This window comes from Callithrix jacchus, chromosome 3, assembly GCF_049354715.1.
Source record: "Callithrix jacchus isolate 240 chromosome 3, calJac240_pri, whole genome shotgun sequence".
Classification (NCBI taxonomy): domain Eukaryota; kingdom Metazoa; phylum Chordata; class Mammalia; order Primates; family Cebidae; genus Callithrix; species Callithrix jacchus.
The window spans coordinates 41,096,067-41,118,843 of record NC_133504.1 but is presented as its reverse complement, the minus strand read 5'-3'; the positions used below and the strand labels follow the sequence as shown (position 1 = coordinate 41,118,843).

Here is a 22,777-nt window from a genome sequence, read left to right as displayed (position 1 = left end):
TGAGCTCCAGGTGGAGTGGTATGGTTGTTTGGGGGGATGAAGCAGGAATAATACTGTTGGTGATAAGGAATCCAGCGAAGATGCTGCTGATTGTTAGGTGCTTAACTGAGTTAATTAGGAAGGGGTTAAATTCATTAATAGTAACCAGAGTCATGAAGCGAGATTGTCCTATTAGTGTGAAGAAAATAATATGGACGCTATAGACAGCTGTCAAGGAGGTGGCAATCAGAGTAATAGAAAGGGCTCAGGCGTTGGTGTATGATGTGTTTGCGGTTTCGATGATGAAGTCTTTAGAGTAAAAGCCTGTGAGGAAAGGATGCCTGTAAGTGCAAGGCTACCAATAATGAGGGAGGAGGAAGTGAGGGGGAAAGTCTTAAATAGCCCTCCTGTTTTTCAGGTGTCTTGTTCATCATTGAGGCTATGGATGATGACCCTGAACATATCAATACATATAGCTTTAAAAAAGGCATGGGTGCACGGTGAAGGAATGCTAGGTGTGGCTGATTAATGCCAGTTGTGACTATTTTCATGCCTAGCTGTCTTGAGGTGGAGAAAGGTATGACTTCGTTGATATGCTTTTGTGTTAGAGCACAGATTGTTGCGAATGAGGTAGTGATAGCCCCAGACAAAATGTAAAGGTTTGGATTGATAGTTCTATTCTATTAAAAGGTAGAAGCGGATGAGCAGGAAGACTCCTGCTACAACTATAGTGCTGGAGTGGTGCAGGGCTGAGTGGGGTTGGACCTTGTAAGGCAGATGGAAGTCAAGGATGGGGACTGAATCGAGCTGACTTTCCTGCTGCTGCCAAGGGAAGGCTAATTAATGTAAGGGAGTTGGGGGTGGGGTCAAGAATAAATGTTAGTTGAAATTCTCATGTGTTGGGGGACAAGAGGAACCGTGCTATCCCTACGGTAAAGCCAATATCGCCGATGTGGTTTTCCAGGACTGCTTGGAGGGCTGCTGTATTAGTATCTGCTCAGTCATACCGTCAGCTGATTAGTAAGAAAAACGTGATTCCCACACCTTCTCATCTGATAGAGAGCTGTGTTGAGAAATGCTGAGTGTATATTTGCTGAGAAATGCAGAGTGTATGATAAAATTATATTGTTTGCTAAGAAGAATGATAGGAAGGAAAACCTAGCTGGGCGGCCTCCTTCCCCCAAGTGGAAAACTGCTTGGGGCATTCTAAAGTAGCAAAACAGTACATCACATACTGGTTAAAACAATTCTTTAAGCACAGGATATGTGACCCTGTCGCCATGGCTCCCTCGTGGAGAATACTTTCTAGTGTGTCCTTGATAAGTGGTAAGCAGGCACCAGCTGCCTACCTAGTTTATCTTGGTTCTATGAGAAAACATAGAACACCTGTTTGTTGATAATAATCACCTGTTAAGAGGGAATAACTACATCGGTCAGAATCTGCTCGAGGCCCTCAGCCTGGAATGCTGTCTGTCTCTGAGGCTCTCAGTTCGGAAGGCTTGTGGCTGCCCCCGACCCCTCATAGACCCACTTGGCTGCTCTATCTGGGTGTCTGTTTGTTAATGCCTTCAGGGCCGCCTGGGTTGGGGTCTTTACTGCCGGGCTGGTCTTGGTAAAGCTGAAAGAGATTGTTAGCAGCAACCAGAATTAATATCATGATGAATAAAATAAGTATTTGAAAAACTAATTAATGTTAGGGTCTGAATTTATATATCATATTGAGAATTCTATAATATATCAGGCAACAAACAGTGTACTGGGATAAATATTGTGGAGAAGTAGTCTGGTTTGAAGCTTAGTGATTGAGAGTCTGGATCATCATTCAATGTCAGTCTGATATAATGGTTTCTTGGTCTGTGCTTATAAACATTGTTGTAAGGATGAGGCTAATGATGATAGTGCATGCGATAGATATTTATTTTTTGAGAGAGTCTCACTCTGCCACCAGGCGCCAGGCTGGAGTGCAGTGCCACGATCTCAGCTCACTGCAACCTCTGACTCCCGGGTCCAAACAATTCTCTTGCCTCAGTCTCCTGAGTAGCTGATACCACAGGCACACACCACCACGCCCAGGTAATTTTTGCATTTTAGTAGACACGAGGTTTCACCATGTTGGCCAGGATGGTCTCGATCTCTTGACCTCATGATCTGCTCACCTCGGCCTCCCAAAGTGCTGGGATTACAGGCAGGAGCCACTGTACCCAGACCGCAATAGATATTTTTATATAATTTGGGTGTGAGCCTTTTTTGCAGGGGTTGGCTAAGGTAACAATAATTGATAGATTAGGGGTATTAAGGCTGTTAGAGCAGTGGAAGAATACATGTCTGTTGCTTTTATTTGGAGTTGCACCAGTGTTTTTGGTTCCTCAGACCAAAGGATAACTAATTTTTTAAAAGTTGACAAAGCCATGTTGTTAGGCATGGAGGCATGAGTTAGCAGTTCTTTCATGCTTTCTTGGTAGGTAAGAAGTTGCCGACTTCCATTGTTAGGTCTACAATCGAATGTTTTGGTTAACCTATAGATACAGCATGCAAGCCCCATAATTTTAGGGTTCAACGATAATAGGAAGCTGGGCGCAAGATGTATACGCATTAATGTCTTTTCTCATGTAAAGGAAGGTTTAATACTGTTAATATAATATGCAAGTGTCCCTCCTTGTGTCATGATTAGCATGTACAGGGAGTAAAGAGCTGTAATGAGTATATTAAGTCCTATAAGCATAATAGTGATATTTGATCCGGAGAATGAGGCCATAATCAGAAAGAATTTTCCTAATAGATTAATGGTAGGGAGTAAGGCAATGTTAGTAAGATTTGTTATAAGTCATCAAGAGGCTATTAGTGGGAGCAGGGTTTGAAGGCCTCAGGTAAGTAACATGGTTTGACTATGGACTCGCTTGTAGTTGGAATTTGCTAGGCAGAATAGGAAGGATGAGGTAGTCCATGAGCAATTTTAAGGGTGACCACACCTGTAAAGCTTCAAGGGGTCTGAATGAGAATAGCCGTAATAACAAGTGCTATGTGGCTTATGGAGGAGTAGGCAATAAGTGAATTTAGATTGATTTGTTGTAGACCAATAGAGCTTGTCATAACTATCCCTCATAGGTATATAGTATGAGGAAGGGGTAGCCTACATGTTCTGTTAGGAGATTGAGGATAAGAGTAAACCGTATTATGCCACAACCGCCCAGCTATAGGAGTACTGTTGGAAGTCACATTGAGGCAGCAATAGGGGCTTCTACGTGGGCTTTGGGGAGTCACAGGTGAAGTCCGTATAGAGGTATTTTTACTAGAAAAGCCATGATACATGCTAGGCATATTAGATTATTGGCTTAGGAGGTTAATGGTGCTTTGTCAGTAAGTATTATTACTGGCAATTTAGTGAATCTGGGATATTTTGAGTCTAAACAAGTGCTACAAGTAAAGGAAGGAATCCCACTAGTGTGTAAAATAAGTGTGAACTTGCATTAAGGAGTTCTGATTGGTTGCCTCAGAGGGTGATGATAATTAGGGTAGAAACCAGTCAGGCTTCAAAGAGGATATAAAATATAATTAGGTATGCGGCGGTGAATGCCGGTTTAAAAATCAATATAGAAATATAGAGGTTTTTTCCTGGTGGCAATTCATTTGACAGGTGATACTGGCTTGCTAGAATTGTAAGTGACAGTAGTCAGGCTGTTAAGATTAGAAGGGTTGATGTCAGTGGATCAGAAGAGAAGATTAATGAGAAGCTGGATGAGTTATTTTTTAACTTGTTAAAAAATAGGCTGATGAGTAGGCTGTGGATAACCATGTTGATTCAGATTATAGAATTTTTAGAGAATCATGTCATTGGTGACAGTATAATTGTTGGAATAATAATTTTTAACCTTGAAGTAGACTAAGATTTTGTACATAATCTAGGCCATATGTACTGGAGATTGAAACTAGTAAGGCAAGGCCCACTGTGGCTTCTAGAGTGGTAGAATGCCCAGAAGAATCCAGCAAAAAAGAATACTTCTGAGATAATGAATAGAATTATTCCATATCGAAGGCCTTTTTGGATGATTGATGTATGGTAGCCTTGAAATGTACTTTCTCAGATAATGTCATGTCATCACTGACATATAGTTAGTGTTAGTTAGTAGGCCTAGGGTTAGAAGAGTGATAAAGTGAAATCACATGGCCAGGCCCGATGTTATTAGGGGAGCCCCTGTTAGAGGTCAGGGGCTGGGGTTGACTATATGGTAGGCATGTGTTTGGTGGGTCATTATGTGTTGTCATATACGTAAAGGCTTACTGGTATGGCAAAGTCATGGGCCTGAATAAGGGCTACAGAGAATTTGAGGATGGTCAGTGGGATTAGAGTAATGAAACCACTTAAAGCCATGGGAAGACCGACAGTTGATAATACTAGTGTGGCTCCTCTGATTAAATGCATCAGTACGTGTCCAGCTGTAATGCTGGCTATGAGTTGCACAGCTAATGCCATTGGTTGAATGAATAGGCTAATAGTTTCAATGATCACTAGGTTAGGGATAAGAGGTATACGTGTGCCTTGTGGTAAAAAGTGAGCTAAGGAGGTTTTTGTCTTAAAGCACAAGACTATAATTACTGTGCCTGCTCATAAGAGGATTGCTATACCTAGATTTATTGATAATTGGGTAGTTGGTGTAAATGAACGGGGTAGAAGCCTGAGGAGATTGGTTGAGGCAATGAAGAGAATTAGGGAGATCAGTATAAGGAATCAGATTTGTCCTTTAATGTTATGGGTAATTATTATTTGTTTTAGTACAGGTTGAATTAGTCACTGTTGAATAGAAATCAATTGGTTAGTCATTAGATTACTGGAAGCTGGAAATAGTATGGTGGGAAATAAAATGATTAATACTATTGCAGGTAGGCCTAGAATTGTCAGGGTAATAAAAGGGGTGAATAAGATTTTCATTCATTTTAATTCTCAGGGGCTTATGATTTTGCATTTTGATTATTTTTGGTATAGAGAATCTATAGTATAATATAGTATAATAATTTTAACTAAATAATTATTTAGTTAATCATTGACAGGATGACAGTGGATCATGTGGAAGTATCTAGTTGAGGCATTCACTGTAGAGAGGTGAAGAACCCCTCAACTTTTAACTTCAAAGGTTAATGCTGGATAGCTTTACAGTGATATGACAGTGAAAATATAAATCAGGTTTTGAAGCATTCTAAGGGGGTTAATTCTAGGACAATAGGTATAAAACTGGTTAGACCCAGAGATTTCTGAGTGCTGTCCATATTAAAGGACTGGTCATGTAGCAGTTAAGGTAGTTTAAGTGTCTGGTGATTGCATCTGTTTTGAGGCCCAGTGAGGGGATAGTTCATGAGTGCAGGATGTCTTCAGATGAGATTAAGATACGAATGGGGATCTCTATTGGGAGAATTGTTCAGTTATCAACTTCAAGGAGTCGAAGTTCTCCTGGCTTTAAGTCTACTGCTGTTGAGGAAATTATGCAGGATTCCACCAGGAGGGGCAGACACCTTGCAAATCACAGAAGCCTGCTGGGGAGGAACCAAAGGGGTGAAATTGGCTAAAACATTCGATTGGCTGTAGACAATTCAATTTTGCTGTTAAGATTCGTAAGCTAACATGTTACTTAACTTTACGCTTTTTAAAACCCTTTAAAAATATTTTCTCTGGAATCTCAACTTCTTAAATGAAATATTTCAAGCACGTACAAAATAATAGAGAATAATGTAATGAACACTCTTATATCCCAGCATCAGCTTTCTCTAAAACAGTCTTAGCATATTGCCTTGGGACTTTCTTAAATAAAACACGACAGGCACTATTGATGTCTCAGGTGCAAAAAAAAAAAAAAAAATTCTTACTATGTAAGAATTGAAGCCTAATTCCTCATAGTCTATATAGTCGTAGCTTCAATATTATTCTTGGCCAATTGCTTTGACGGTAAGAGAAGCGTTGTTAATTTTATCTGTTATGTACAGAATACATAGGGATGGAAAGGCAATTGAAATTAAGATAACAACAAGTAAAATAGTTCACACAGTCTCAATTTCTTGGGCATCTATGATGATAGTATAAGTTAATTTTGTTGTGAGTATTAGGAAAAAAATATATAGTACCAGGGAACTAATTACGAAAATAATTATTAGAGTGTGGTCATGGAAAGTGAGTGTAAGGTTTGAATGAGGCAACTGAGGCCAGTTATGGAAATAAAGAAATTTAATCTGCTCCTGGGTGAGGTTCCATGGTAGTGGGGAAAGGGGCCAGAGAAGTCACACTGACTTTCTGAGGCGTGGGGGTTTTTATAGCTATAGTGACCGCGGAGGACCAGGGTGTTTTGATTGGTTATGGGGGCGCGGGACATAGACGGGGCAAGCTGCTATTGGGCAGATTTTGGCAGGGCTTCTTTTAAATTTTGGCGGGGTTTTCCAACTGCGGGCTAGGTGCTGAGTGCAGGGCTTGGTGCGGGCGTGGAGTGGTGACGTAGTTCTTTTGCGAGGAGAGGAATGGGCGTGTCTGAGCTCCCGGCGAGGCAACCGGCCTTACAGTGAGTAGTTCTTCTACTGTCTAATAATAGGGGATGTAACGGCTTGAAGGCCTAATTGAACTGGATGAGCCATTAAGACATACAGGATTTAACCTATAAATTCACTTTGACAAAGTTATGTAATAATTTTACTAATATCTTATTGAGAGGGTCATAGGGGTTATGGGATTGCCTTGAAACCAGTTTCTGGGATTTGATTCCTTTCTTTCTCTTTTAGATTTTCACATGGGTTGGCTCTTCGAATAAAGTGGTAGACAGCCGTAAAGTCACTCTAAATTAGTAGGTGATTGTTCATTTGTTAGTGCTTTTAGTTTTGAAGCAAAAGCTTTTCAGATCATAAAGATTACTAGCATAGCTGCTGTCACTGAGATACATGAGCCTACAGATGAGATAATATTTTATGCAGTGTATGCATCAGGGTAATCAGAGTAACATCGAGGCATACCAGATAGGCTGAGGAAGTGCTGTGGAAAAAAGATTAAGTTAACACCTAGGAATATAATGATGAAGTGGATTTTAGCATATGTCTGATTAAGCATATAACCTGAAAACAGGGGGAATCAGTGGACAAAGCCTATAATGGCGAATACTGCTCCTATTGATAGGACATAGAGGAAATGGGCTACAACACAGTGTGTGTCCTGTAAGACAATATCTAGTGATGAATTAGCTAGTATGATGCTGGTTAAGCCTCCTTCTGTGAAAAGGAAAATGAATCCTAGGGCTCAGAATATTGCAGGAGATGATTTGATGTTACCTCCATGCAGCGTAGCTAATCAGCTGAAGACCTTGACATCAGAAGATTAGCAATAATTATGGTAGTGGAGGTAAAGCATGCTCATGGGTCTATGTCTATTCCTACTGTAAATATGTGGTGGACCCATACGATAAATTTTAAGAAGCCAGTTGATATTATGGCTTATACTATGCCCATGTACCCAAATGGTTCCTTTTCTTCAGAATAATATGTTACGATGTGGAAGATTATCACAAAGCCTGATGGGATAAGGATACAGACTTCAGGATGACCAAAACATCAAAATAAATGTTGGTACAAGTTAGGGTCACCACTGCCAGCAGGGTCAGAAAAAATAGTGTTGAGGTTATGGTCAGTTAATAGTATAGTAATACCAGTGGCTAGGGCTGGGAGAGGAAGGCGTAGAAGCACTGCTGTGATGAGGACTGATCAGATGAAAAGGGGTGTTCGATACTGATATATGGCTGGGGGTTTATGTTAATAATAGTGGTAATAAAGTTAATGGCCCCTAAAATAGAAGAGACACCTGCCCAGTGAAGCAAGAAGATGGTCAGATTCACAGAGATTCCTGCATATGCTAGGTTTCCTGCTAAAGGAGGATAAACTGTCCAGCCGGTTCCAGCACCAGCTTCTACTATTGAGGTTGCAAGTAGAAGTAGGAAAGATGTGGGCAGAAGTCATATTATTTGTCTGGGGGAATGCCATGTCCGGTGCACCAATTACCAGAGGGACTGGCTGTTGCCCAAACCTCCAATTATGATTGGTATTACCATAAAGAAGATGATAACGAATGCTTGGGCGGTAACAATAACATTATAAATCTAATCATCTCCTAGCAGAGTTCCTGGCTGGACTAGTTCTGCTTGAATTAGACGGCTTAAGGCAGTGCCTACTATTCCCGCTCATATGCAGAATAGCAGGTAAAGTGTTCCGATATCTTTATGGTTAGCTGGAAACAATCAAGGATTGATGAATGTAAGTGAGTCTCCCCACCCCCAAACCATGGTAAAATGGCTGAGTAAGATTAGACTATAAATAGGAAGGCAGAGGTCAAGGCCTCTTTTTACCAGCCATGCTGTGATTTCTCATGCTGAATTGCAAATTCAAAGGAGTAGCTTCAATCTTGTCTGGGCTTATCTCACCTTTCCCCCAGTGGTGGGAGAAGTAGATTGAAGCCAGTTGATTAGGGTGTTTAGCTGTTAACTAAATTTTCGTGGGTTGAATTGCACCAATCTAGTAAGGGTTTAGCTTAATTTTAAAGTGGTTGATTTGCATTCAATTGATGCAGAATAGAGTCTTGCAGTCTTTGGGTCTGTTACAGAAATTAAATGTAATTTACTTATTAAGGGCTTTGAAGACCCTCGGTCTTATTTAGCCTAAATTTCTAAGTTATAGTTAGTATTAATGGAGGATGGGGAAGAGGTGGAAGAGATGAAAAGTCGGGGGAAGAGTAATATGGGTTTTGTGTTGTCAAATTGTCATTTTATTTTCATATTGTTTGATGTGGGGAATAGTGTTACTGAGATGGAATAGTTTAGGCTTATGTAAAAGGACAGGTCAAGTACGGTTATGATAGCTATAATGTTTGGGGTAATAAGGCTATTGTTTTTTGTAAATTCTTGAATGATGATCATTTAGGCAAGAACTCTGTTAATGGGGGTAAACCTCCTAAGGATAGCAGAATTAGCGGAATTATAGGTGTCAACCATGCTAATTTGTTTCAGGCATGAGATAGTGATAGTGTTGTGGTACTTAAACTCAGATTGAGTGCTAGAAATGTGGTTGCTATTAAGATATGTGGTTGCTATTAAGATAACGTAAATAATCAGGTTCGGGGTGGTAATGTTCAGGTTATAAATTAGTACTGCTATTATACAACCTATGTGAGTGATTGAGGAGTAGGCTAGGATTTTACACAGTTGTGTTTGGTTAAGTCCCCCTCAACCGCCCATTATAATGAATAGGATTGTGTAGATACAATCCTAACTGTAGGATTAAGAGGATGTTCTCCTAATAGGAGGATGTTCATATTTGTTGATAGGAAAAGCTGAAACATAATCAAGATAGGGTATAGTTTTTGTCATGTGAGAAGTATACCAGACATTAAAGAGACTCCTTGAGTTCTGCTGGGACTCAGAAGTGAAAGGGGACTATCCCTAGTTTTATTACCAGGGCCACTATTATTATTAAGGATGAAAATTGATTGATAGTATTTATTATTGTTCATTGTCCAGAAGACAGGTTATTGGAAAGGATACCTATCATGAGAATTATAGATATGGCTGCTTGTGTAAGGAAATATTTGGTGGCTGCTTCTGTAGAGCAGGGACTAAATTTTTTAATTAAGATTGAGGTAAAGGCTAGTGGGTTTGTTTCTAGGCCTGTTCAGATGAGAAATCAGTGTCAGCCTAGCATTATAAGAGACCCTGTGAAAATGGTGAGGGAAATAATAAGTTGAGCTAAGGGATTAATTCATATGAGAAGGGTATAACCAACATTTTTGGGGTATGGGCCAGAAAGCTTATTGAGCTGACCTTACTCTAGGACATGGTATGATAGGTAGCACAGAGAATTTTGGATTCTCAGGGTAGGTTCAATTCCTATAGTTCTAGAAATAAGAGGACTTTAACGTCTATTGTTTATTTTACCAAGGTAATTCTTTTGTCAGATGTATTTCCTATGTTTGGATGGGATGCTGGAATGTTAGGACAGGTATTGAGATATATCATCTGCAAAATGTTACTGTAAGTGGCATTTTTCATAAAAGATGTATGAGGTGGTCATAGTGGAATTGAGGGTATGCCATTTGAATTTATTAAAACAGAGTGATTAAAAGAAGTATCTTGGTAATGAAATTTGTGGTGAAGAGGTCTACACAGTGTGTAGTGCTCCTAGGAAAATAATAGCAGTTAGGGCACTTACCATGATAATACTCATATATTCTGCTATAAAGAAGAGGGCAAATGAGCCTGGGGCATATTCAGTGTTGAAGGCTGAGACTAACTCTGATTCTCCTGCTAGATCAAAAGGGGCTCAGCTAGTCTGCTAGTGTGGAGATGAATCATATTATGGCTAGGGGCCATGATGGTGGGAACAGTCAGAGGAATTCTTGTATTGTGATGACTGTGTGTAAGTAACATGAACTGCTTGCCAGTAGAACTGATAGCAGGATAATGGCTAGGGTGACCTCATATGAAATTGTCTGGGCCACAGCTCGTAATGTGCTGATTAGTGCATATTTTCAATTAGATGCTCTTCCTGATCATAGAATAGACGGCTAGACTTGATGTGGCTGAAATTAAAATTAGAGGGTCTGGTATAAGAAGGGGAGTTCATAAGAGGAGAGTGACGGAAAGGACTATGGTTGGAGCAGTCATATAAAGGGCAATAGTAGATGTCGAGGGCCATAAGGATTCTTTGGTAAAAAGTTTTATTGCATCAGAGAATGATTGACGCAGTCCGTAGGGACCTACAATGTTGGGTCCTTTGCATAGTTGTACATAGCCTAAGATTTTTTGTTCAAGGAGTGTGAGGAATGCTATAACAATAAGAGTGGGGATAATGGGAGAAGGTTAATTATAGGCACATTGTTAACAAGAGGAGTTGAAGCTCTGGTTATGAAGTTTTAAGTTTTGTGAAATTGCCAGGCTCTGCCATCTTAAAAAACCCTGTTCTTGGGTAGGGTGTGTGATGGTTTGTTAGACTGAGATAGCATCATTTATGGAGAGAGGACACTTTATGAAATAACCCTATTTCTGTTATCCTTTCATACTAGGAGAAATGTTGAATAGAAACCGATCTGGATTACTCTAGTCTAAACTCAGATCACATAGGACCTTAATTGTTGGACAAACAAACTCTTAATAGTGGCTACACCATTAGGATGTCCTGCTCCAACATTGGATCATAAACCCTATTGTTGATATGAACTCTAGAATAGGATTGTGCTGTTATCCCCAGGATAACTTACTCCATTGATCAAATTACTGGGTCAATGTGTGTTAACTCTCTTAGACTAGTGTGGTCTTAGTTCAGGTTGTTTGGAGGTTGAATTATGTTCCAAGGTCACCCAAACCAAAATTTTTAATGCAGGGATAGTAGGCTAGAGCCTGTAAGCTTGTTTGAGTTTTTATTTGCTAATGAATTAAAGCGCCACAAGGTCTTCCCATCTTATTTGTGTTTATGCACCTCTTCATGGATAGGTCAACTTCACTGATTAAAAGTAAAAGACAGCTGAACTCTCATGTGGCCATTCATCCAAATCCCTATTTAGGGAACAAGTGATGATGCTACCTTTGCACGGTCAGGATATCATGGCTGTTGAGCATATGTCACTGGGCAGGCAATGCCTCCAATACTGGTAATGCTAGAGGAGATATTTCTGGTAAACAGACGGGGTAAGATTTGCTGAGTTCCTTTCAATTTTGTAATCTTTCCTTAGAGCATGCATGTGTTGGGTTAACAATGTAAATAATAGGGTGCCATAATCCTTAGCCAACTGACACAAGAACAGAAAATCAAACACCACATGTTCTCACTCATAGGTGGGTGTTGAACAATAACAACACATGGACACAGGGAGGGGAGAATCACACACTGGGATTTGTTGGGGAGGGCTAAGGGAGGGACACTCAGGGAGTGGGGAGGTCGGGGAGGGATAACATGGGGAGAAATGCCAGACGTAGGTGATGGGGGGATGGAGGTAGCAAACCACATTGCCATGTGTGTACCTATGCAAGAATCCTTCATGATCTGCACATGTACCCCAGAACCTAAAGTACAATTAAAAAAAAGTAAAAAAAAATCAGGAATATTTTTAAAAAGAAAACTTAAAAGAAATGTAAACAAGTATATTTTTATGAAGATTATACTTCTGAGAAATGATAAAAGTCATTATGAGAAATGATAAATCATGGCTAGGGAAGGAGGTAATAATTGCTAATAAAGTTTTACTTGTTTGCAATAAAAACAATAATAGGGTGCTTATTATATCATTTATGAATATTAGGCTGTCAAATGTCAATGGGTTATTCCAGTCTGATATAAGCTTATGCAATGGAGAATGTCTTCATGTTACTTCTATTAACATTATTGCGTCTAGTAAGTAACAGACTAATCCAATGTGTTGTTAAGAGTTTAGTAAAGTAATTAGAATTTAAGACAGTTAGATGTTGAGCTTAAATACTTTCTTAATTGGTGGCTGCTTTTGGGCCAACAATGGTGGTAATATTTTTTACTCTCTGTAGGAAGATAGTTTCCTAGGGTCTAAAGAGCTGTCCCTCTGTAGACTAACAGTTAAACTTAAAGAGAGATTAAGTAATTCTGTGAGTAAATTTTAAGTTGAACTAAGATTCTACCTTGGACAACCAGCTATCACCAGGCTTGGTAGGCTTGTTACTGCTACTCATGAATCTTCCCACTATTTTGCCACATAGGTGAGTGTGATCTTTCAGCTGTTGTTGGGTAGCTTGTCTGGTTTCGGGGGACTTGACTATAGTTCTCCGCATATAGTTATTTCTAGTTAATACATTGTGCAGAAGGTGTAAGGGCTTGTCTTTGCTCTTTAGTGCTTGATATAGTTCTTTCATGTTTCCCTTATGGTACTATGTCTTTTCCACCAGGGATAAAATTTATATGGCCTATACTTTTGTCTAAGGTAAATGGTTTGATTAAGATAGTTTAATAATATTTTTAGTGAGGTTTGGGGCTAGAGTTAGCTCAAAGTGATCAGATTATGATAAAATCTTCCTGGTGTAAGCCAGATGCTTTGGGTTAAGCTACAGTTTGGTTTGTACAAGTGCACTTTCCAGTACACTTACCATGTTCCAGCTTATCTCCTCTCTACATACATAGAAAATTATTAGTAATAGTGATTTCTGAGTAATATTTGAGGAGGGTGACAGGCGGTGTGTGCGTGCTTCATGACCTTATTCAACCAGGCACTCTGCTCGTGGTTTACTGCTATATCCTCCTTGAGCCCTTAGATTTCATAAAGGTTGTCGTGAGGTTTTCTGGACATAAAAAATGTAGCCCATTTCTTGCCACCTCCTGAGCTACACCTTGACCTAACGTTTTTATGTGTGTCCTTGTGCTTACTCTACAACCTTTTTAGGGTTTGCTGAAGATGGCAGTATATAGGCTGGGGACAAGAGGTGGTGAGGTATATCAGGGTTTATTGATTGTAGAACAGGCCCCTCTAGAGGGATATAAAGCACCGCCATGTCTTTTGAGTTTTAAGCTGTTGCTTGTAGTACTCTGGTGAATAGTTTCGTTAATGTAACTATTAGAGTTTAGGTTTAAGCATAGTTCGGTACTTGATCCCAGTTTGGGTCTTAGCTATTGTGTCTTCAGGATATTAAAGCCACTTTTATAATATATTTTATTTCAGCTGGAGTTTTTTACAACTTAGATGGAGCTTAGCTTTATTGAGAGTAGACCTCTTTATGCAGAGTTCTGTTAGCCCAGGTTAATCATATGGCCACGGTGGCTGGCATGAAATTAACCAGCTCTAAATATTAGTATGGTTTAGTCAAACTTTCCTTTATTACTAAAGATTTATCACTGCTATTTCCCATAGGGGAGTGGTTGAATAAAGTGTTTTGAGCTGCATTTGTGCCTGCTTACTACTGGCTCAATTTTGGCAATTATAAACAAAGCTATTAAAATTATAATTGTTTTGGCAATTATAAACAAAGCTATTAAAAACATCCTTGTGCAGGTTTTTATGTAGACAGAGTAATTTTTAAGAGTGTAAAATTGTCAAAAATTGATCAAAACCTGTAAGAGTTATTGATCTAGTATGTTTATTGTTCCAGGTAACACTTATATTTTACAGCTTCCTTTACTTTTTTGGAACCAAAGTAGAGAATTGAGGGGGGGGGGTCACTGAAGCATCCTTAGTAATAACATGAGGGAAGTAGATTTTATTAATGAAGATGTTCATACTTCTCTGAAGCATCTTTTTCTTCATTTTCTGCTGAAGCATAAAGTGATTCCTTATGGGAGGAAGCCCCTTTCCCTTGATCTAAACCTCAGCAGGGCCAAGAATCTGTGATTAAATACTCAATTTGCCTGTCCTTCTTATAGTTTCCATAATGAGAACAAAAAAGCTAGAAACAGAAAGAGACTCAGTAGATACCCATTCCCACTCATTAGCTTTGTAAATATAGGAACGGAAACCCGGAGAGTCTGTGTGCTTCCTGTAAAGTCACATGACAAAGTTGGCACATCTCAATGGGAACTCAGTTTCCCTGACCTGCTGCCTCTTCCTTTTATACCACATATCTTGCAATAGATTTTGTTTTAAAATTGCATTATTGCTTTCTCAATTTATAATGGTGTTGACCTCAGTCTCGTTGCAATGAATGACTTCTTCTTTCACATGACTCCTTGTGGTACAATATACACAATTACTGGTAGTACAGCATACATTCCAGAGCTGTTGTTAACTTGAAATGATGAGTAAGTACAGGATGAGCTTTGCTGATCAAATACAGAAACAGAAGAGGTTCCCCAGATTGTGAAGAGGGTACAAGCTGCTCAACATATGCATGTGTATCTGTGTGTGTTCAGGACTGCAAACTGTGCAAGCTGTGGGGACACTGTGAGTTCACATGTTTGGATAAATTGTGCAACTTTAACCTTGACTCTTAACTTTTCCATTTCCTTTCTTACTTTTCTTCCATTACATGATAAAGACTAAAATATAAATCTTCTGCAGAAGCTATATCACATAAAGCATATGTATTATTCTTGAAAATTTATGCAATTTTTATCAGTGAGAATAATATGTTGAAAATAAACTTAGGAATAAACACTCTAGCTGAAGATTTCTTTGTATGTAAACAAATTTTGTTGTCTGTGGTCACAAATTGGACTCCTAACCTGGTGCAAATTCTCACAATCATGTAGTTGGTCATAAAGTAAATTTAAAAAGTGTGAAAAAATAAAATGCATCTAATGCTATAACTGAAAAAAAATTCAGAAATATATCTCCCAGTGTTTATATTACCATAGTAATAGCTCTGTACACATGCAACTGAGTGCAACCATTAGGCAAACATTGAGCCTGCAACACTAAATGATGTTGGCATTTGACAATCACACTTTTGGTTGATTGGTATTGACTATCAAACGATTTAACTCAGAAGATAAGTTTACTTTGGAAATTAAAAATTCCAGTGTCTGGTAGGCATGTGTGAGTGTGCAGTGTGTATACTGGAAAATTGCCAGCATTCCACTATATGTTCTCAAAAACCAGTTATTTTGAAGAGTAGAAAAAACATCCCTGCACCTTCAGGTAGTCAAGTGATCTCATTATACTGCATCTGATAAATCACTTGGTGCTATTGTGGGCACAAGTATATAAAAAAACTGGCACTCCTCCTACCTTCCTTTGCCAACACATAAATACCCATAGAAACTCAATATTATCTTAGGATGAAGACCAACACATTTTCTCTGAGATTATTTATACTACTTATATGGCCAAAAAAATTTTTTTTGATAAATATCCTTGGTTATTTTTAGTGATCAACAGGCTCATTCTGTTTCTATAAAAGTTCTCTCTTCAGTGCTCTGATAGCTCTGGTGGGTTTCTCATGCATTAAAATGGGGTAGTAACACTTTTTTCCATTAGTGGAGTTCAATATAAGATTATCGGATCTGGTCCCCTTTGTAGAAGGATCAGTTATCCAAGTGACAAATATACCCTTTTATAAGGCATTCTCCCTCAGAGTTTTCACCAAAGCTAGAGTTAGAGAGGTGCTTTGAGTATCAGTTATTAATCCTTCTCTTTCTTTCTTCATCAGTAATTATGTATGTCTTTGTTTAATATTAATGAAGTTGTATAATTTCTTTTTTTCTTTTTGAGACAAAATTACCCAGCCTGGAGTGCAGTAGTGGCCCAACCATGGCTCATTGCAACCTCCATCTCTCAGGCTCAAGTCATCCTGCCACTTCAGCCTCTTGAATAGCTGGGACTACAGGCACATACCACCATGCCTGGCGAATTTTTTGTATTTTTGGTAGAGATGAGGTTTCACCATGTTGCCCAGGCTTGCTGGAACTCCTAAGTTCAAGCAATCCACCCTTCTTGGCCTCCCAAAGTGCTGGGATTACAGGTGTGAGCCACTGCACCAGGCCTGTAGGTGTATAATTTCTGCAAGAACCAGATAATGATGCACTCAGCCTATTGGGTGGTTTTATCCAAGACTATACTCTTTCAATCAATGAAAGTATTGTTTGGGATTTTCAGAACTCTTGAACACCTCAAAAAACTTGAAGATAAATATGTTAAAATAAATTATAAAATTTTTATTCTTTTTCATTCATTCATTTGAGTATTGTCCACTTACTTTGGGATAATTACTGTTATAGGCACTAGAGATCAAATATAGATTTTTTTTTTAAGACATGGTCTCTGCCCTCAAGGAGCTGACAGTCTAATGAAATTCAGAGACCCCTCATGGCTAGGAAATGAGCTTGTCAGACTGCTTGGTTAGCTTTTTAGTTTGTGTTTTGGGGAATTATATTAATACTTTGAATATGTCAGGGCTTAGTTAGAAGACAGCTTAGAGCAGGAAGCATAAAGAAGACTGAATTGAGTGCATTTATTTGATAATTTACCAAGGTCTAGCCCTAGCAATATTCTCACTACTGTCTTTGCCCTAAAGTCAGTCAGAAGAAATTAAAAGCCAGAGGATAGAAATATATACAAATACTTGCATGGAGTTATACTATGCTCAGGACACAATTAAGAGGATATAATTCCATCTGTAAACTATTTTTTTCAGAAAAGCAAGACAACACATTCATTAAAGATCTTTGACACAAAAAATAAGTCCTTTGAGGAAAGTCTGATGATCTCTAATATTCTTATTCACTGTTTGAAAGCTAGTATAGCAGTCCCAAACAGGTCCCAAAAGCAGGGGGAAACAGGGACTTCAGTATAACCATTGCTACAGCAGAGATGTACATGAATACCATTTGCAGTATATGGTCTTGCTCTGGGTCCTCAGGACACAGTAGCCTAAAGAACCATGGCATGTATTTCTTCTCTCTCTAACCCCATCCTTGTTCACCTCTTCCATGTGGCTATCTATCTTCCTTAATGCAATCATGTGGGTAAAATGAGCTGCTTTGTAGCTCCACATGTTGGTGTTTAGAGCTCTCTATGAGCCAATAGGATAAGCATCTCTACTTGGATGGACATTGATGATATTGAGGAAAACAGTAGGTTACTGAGGGGAAATCAATCATATGTACATATATGTTGATGTCTTGGTGAAGTGAAATGATTAGGCAAGAAGTGAGTAAACACCAAGACTCCTATTATGCTTCTAGCATTGGCGAGAAATGAAGGGGGTTGATGATAGTGAAAGTAGTGGCCAAGAAGAAGGGAAGAAGGAAAGATCAGTCAATGATTTTTAAAAGTCATGCAAGAATTGCACAGACAGTATATGTTTACTCAAGGGGGAATCATTGTTAGGTTTGGATTCCAGGCAAAAAAAAATTATCTTCCCTCCAAAAGACTGTGGAATAATCTCACACACCTCCATCCTCTCCTCTCACACCATCTCAATGCAGAGATGCTGTTCTTGGGAACCTGGGGAGCCTGCAACCCAGGCTCTCCAAATATTGGGGTTCAAGGAACACAGGACCTCTTGAAATTATATTCAAAATATGTGTGTGTGTATGTGCATTTTCTACTGAAAAGGTTTATAGCTTTCATTAACTTCTCACAAGACACTCTGAGCCTTAAAGTTCAAAACTACTGCTACTGATAAAGCATGGCTTTCAGAGAACACCGATACAAAATAAAGGATTCAGTAGGGATAAGGAATCATACAATATTACCAACCTGATATTTTCAGAGTATATTCTCACAGAAATCACTGGATAAAGAAATATTACTTAGAGAATGCCCTTTGCACAAAACATAAATAACTCCTTAAACTCCATATTGAGTTCTCAAGCTAGAAAATTAGTTACCTTAAAGCAGTGGTCATGAGATGAGCAATTTGGAACCTGAAAATTAGACTAAAAGTTATCAGGTCACTGAGTTCCTTAGTGACTTTTCATTTTGTGTTTTTTTGTTTTGCTTTGTTTTTTTTTTGAGATGGAGTTTCTCTCAGTTGCCCAGGCTGGAATGAAATGTATGATCTTGGCTCACTGCAACCTCTGCCCCTTGGATTCAAATGATTCTTCTACCTTAGCCTCTTGAATAGCTGGGATTACAGGCACCTGCCATCATGCTTGGCTAATTTTTTTATTTTTAGTAGAGATGGGGTTTCACCATGTTGGCCAGGCTGGTCTTGAACTCCTGACCTCAGGTGATCCACCTTCCTCAGCCTTCGGAAATGCTGGGAACCACCACGCCCAGCCATTTTTTGTTTCAAGCTATCATTTGTTGGGCACCTACCATATGCCAGTAGTTGAACTAGACACTATATGTACATTAATTTACACATTTCATTTCATGTATAACACAATGTTTAATAAGTTTGTCCCTGATGCTTGAGTGTTTGTTTCCAGAGACCCTAAAAGCAAATCAATGGCAAGCTTTTCCACAGCCCAAACAAAGAAAGATGCTGGATCACTGATACAAAACATACTACAAAATAGTAAAAGAAAATCTTCATTAGCCAATCACTCACCTCCAACCTTTATAAGAGAGCTAAAGAGGCCAGTGATTTTGGGGGGAATCATTTTGAAGTGAGTTACTCATGTGTCTTTGACTTTCCCTGACTCACAACTGCCTGTTCCCATAGAGGAAGATGGTGGAGAGCTTCACTCTCACTTGTATCAAATGACAGAGGCTTCAAGAACATTCTTTAGAGAATTTAGCATGTGTTCCCTAAGGCTGGGGAGATCCCTAAGGCTGAGGCTATTTTTGCTAGGAGAAATTTAAGGTAAGAGTCTGTCTGTAGCAGAAAGATCAAGGGGATGTGGTATAGAGAGTAAGCCATGCTTCTATCCATGGCATGGGTCTTTGCCATGGACCAACTGTGGGTTTATGGAAGAAAGGTAGCCTGGGGTTGTTTGGACAGGGACTCTGCCTGAGAGGACTGTGTGGAGATATGCCAAATATCACAGGGGAAAGAATCCCCAGAAGCTCAAGTGTTGAATGGAGAACCATAAATGCACTGATGGAGGCAAGGCATGGCCTGCCACACCAGAAATGCATTCTTAAGTCCTCATTGTGGAATCTAAGAGTCTGCTTTGTACAACTGCTCTGTCTAATGGCTGCCAATACTACTTGACAACTGTATCCATCAGGTGAGACCTGTTTCTCTCTTAACCATCTTATCTCTCTTCTAAATACCATGTTGGAATATACCAAAGCAGTATCACATTAGTAGGAAAAAAGGTAAGGCAAGGAAAAAAAGTGCTCACTTTATCCCCTTGTCATATGTAGGCTTTCACTCTTGCAACAGGCTTGAGCTGATGCTGGAGAGAAGAGTAATTAGACAAGAGTAATTAGACAAGAGCCGATGATTTGTTACTGTTGTGGATAAACCTAGATTAGACTTTTAGATCATCTAAAAATAGTGTGACTATATATCCTGATTTGTGTAGGTCAACTTTGATTTCACATGGTGCCCTTGTGTAGATAATAAATCGTTGTCCTTTTGCTTTCAACAGTGAGATGGTTTGGATGATAATTTATATGATCACCCAACCCAAGAGTGATTCTGGAGTTTATGGTGCCTGGAAATTTCATCTACTGATGGGAGAAACAAGTGAATATTCCAGGTACAAAGTGGAAATGTTAAGAAAGGATTGTTTGCTTCTTGTGCATTAAGTAAGAGGTCACTGAGTGAGAACAAAGAGGGAAATACGGTCATAGTGTATCTTTAGAAAATATTTACAGTGAACTTTGTAATTGTCTTTCTAGACTGTAAATGCAGTAATGCTTAAGAGATAGTTTTTATGTCTTGTTATTATCCTTAGGTAAATATTATTTTCTATGGTTACATAGAGATATTGAGATCTATTGGGAACTCTTGATCATTAAAATCAAGATTCTGGTGACCAAATGGACGAAATCATGTAAGCAGATTGTGTTACACAGTTTTTATCTACAGGATTTATTTCTATCCAGATGCATTTTTCATTACATAAGAAGACAAGAAAACCTAAAAAAAACTCTAAAAAATAAATTCTTGATCAGACAAATTATGCTTAGAAAATATTCAGTCATTTCAACTAAAAATATCTTGGTTTGTATGTATGGCTATTTCCCTGCAAATGACATTAAAAAATCTCGTGGGAAATATATAAATATTTGAGTTATATAGTGCATAGTAAAAGTACAATTCATCATAGAAACCACTCACTTCTATCAAAATAGTCTAAGGAAACAGGTGTAGAATAGATTATATTCCATTTAAAACATTGCTTGCTTTATTGTTTTAAAATAGGCTTATGTGAAACTGCACCCGCTGGGAAAAAATGAAATCAGAATGAATCATACATCCAAAGGTCATTGATCTAAAAATATAGGTCTTGTAAAATGAATAAACATAATCTGTTTTGTGAAAGCACAAGTGAGAGGATTCTAGCATCCTTCCAAATCATTTAAGTCTCCCAGGTTGTTAATTAATTCATCAGTAACAGAGAAGGCAGGCACTGTAGTGCCCTGTCCTCCTGGGGAAGCAGAGCAGATAAAAGGTGATCCTGCTGAGGAAGGATAGAGATCAAGGACTTTGACCTCTCCCCAGGAGAGAGACAGAAGCATATGTGCAAAACAGACAGGAAAGCTGAGCCCTAACTCTTGATTGCTTACCTTGAAAGCGGACTTAGCAAGTCCTCAGGAAACACTGCCTATGACGGTGAGGAGCATGCAACACTTCCAGCTCAGAACAGAAAATTGACCAATGAAAAAACAGAACTGGTATTTGTTGTCATCAAAACATTAAGCAAGATTCTGAAAAGAAAAGAAAAGCAGATATTTCTCATGTAGAGGTTTCCAGTTTTTACAGAAAGGGAGAATAACATTAAGAATACTAGGGGTCGGCCGGTTGGGGTGGCTCACGCCTGTAATCCCAGCAATTTGGGAGGCCGAGGCGGGTGGATCGCGAGGTCAAGAGATTGAGACCATGCTGGCCAACATAGTGAAACCCCGTCTCTACTAAAATGCAAAAATTAGCTGGGCATGGTGGCTTGCGCCTGTAGTCCCAGCTACTCTGGAGGCTGAGGCAGAATTGCTTGAAGCCGGGAGGCAGGGACTGCATTGAACTGAGATCCCGCCACTGCACTTCAGCCTGGTGCCTGGCAACAGAGCAAGACTCTGTCTCAAAAAAAAAAAAAAAAAAAGAATACCAGGGGTCTACCTGTACTGCTGGAGAGAGCTAACAGGAATGTACTATTTCTCAAGTGTATTTTTCTTTCTGAATTTTTTAAACTGAGCCCTTAATCAGCAGACAACTTTCTTTGATAAGTACTAGAAGGTATTATAAGATGTATATTATAGAGTTTTGGATAGCTTAATGTAAATAGCTGCCTGGCCTCACTGAGACATACATTTTTTTATCGTGGTGCTTTAGTGTGAGAAAAGAAAGAAAAAAGGGTTTTAATTGTGTTTTTTTAATTCTGCTTATTGGTGAGTAAATAGACATATTTACAGTGGAATGATCAATGGTGGGGGCAGTGAGACCTGTACACCCTGGAGACAGGCTATTTCAGGAGATGCTGTCATTAGATAATTAAAAACAATAATAAAACTAATAAAAGCCAGAGAGACTTTTATTACCACTACCTGCTAGTGATTGTAAACATCAACAGTAATAAAATACTCTTCCCAGCCAGACTGAAACCCTCCCTTCACTGACTTCCTCACACCAGGGGATGTCTGTACATGTTTGTGTGTGTGGGTGTGTGCATATTTATATACATGAAAATCTGCAGGCACACCTACCTATTATGGCCCACTTGGAGATCTCACTTTGTTAAGAAGGAGCTTATTCACTTGTAAATTGGTAGAATGACCATGTAAAGTTCAAGTATAACCTGGGCCAGGATGCAACACCAGCTTGCCACAAAGGCTTATTATGTCATTGAAAAGATAACTATTTTTAATGATTTTTTTTAAAAGAAAGTCTCTTTATAGTGTTAATCTCTTAACCATAAGCTAAATCTCCATTTAGTGTTTGAAATTGTTGAGGATCATAGATGTGAACTAATTTTCCCAATGTCACAGATTTTGTAAATGGTAAGGAAGGGAATTTAATTCAAGTCATCTGAATTTAATACTTTACTATGTTTCTAATAAAATGTTTTATTTCAGCAATGTGTTTTGTTTTCCCAAACTCAGTAAATTATTTCTTTTTATTTAAATCTTACTAACTCTTAAGTTAATAAAGGTAGATGTTTAAAATTCACCTAGATTTTTTTGACTTGTATTGAATCAAGGAAAAAATTATTTTTAAATTAATTTTATTTAAATTATTTTAAAAAACAACTTCTTCTAAAAAAAAACATATGTACAGAACATGCAGGT

The 22,777-nt window shown here is 38.7% G+C and overlaps 1 protein-coding gene across 4 annotated transcripts in view; it reads left to right on the top strand.

The window, feature by feature from the left end:
* The first annotated feature begins 6,474 nt into the window (after window positions 1–6,474).
* LOC103791793 (putative NBPF family member NBPF5) overlaps window positions 6,475–22,777 on the top strand; it is a 77,684-nt gene continuing 61,381 nt past the window's right edge. For 3 of the 4 annotated variants that reach the window (XR_013532847.1, XR_013532849.1, XM_078366367.1), the window contains exons 1-2: window positions 6,475–6,518; window positions 19,921–20,031. The gene's annotated coding sequence lies outside the window, so the exon portion shown is untranslated. Of the gene's footprint in view, window positions 6,519–19,843; window positions 20,032–22,777 lie in introns of those variants that run through there. The other variant, XR_013532848.1, reaches the window with a different exon arrangement.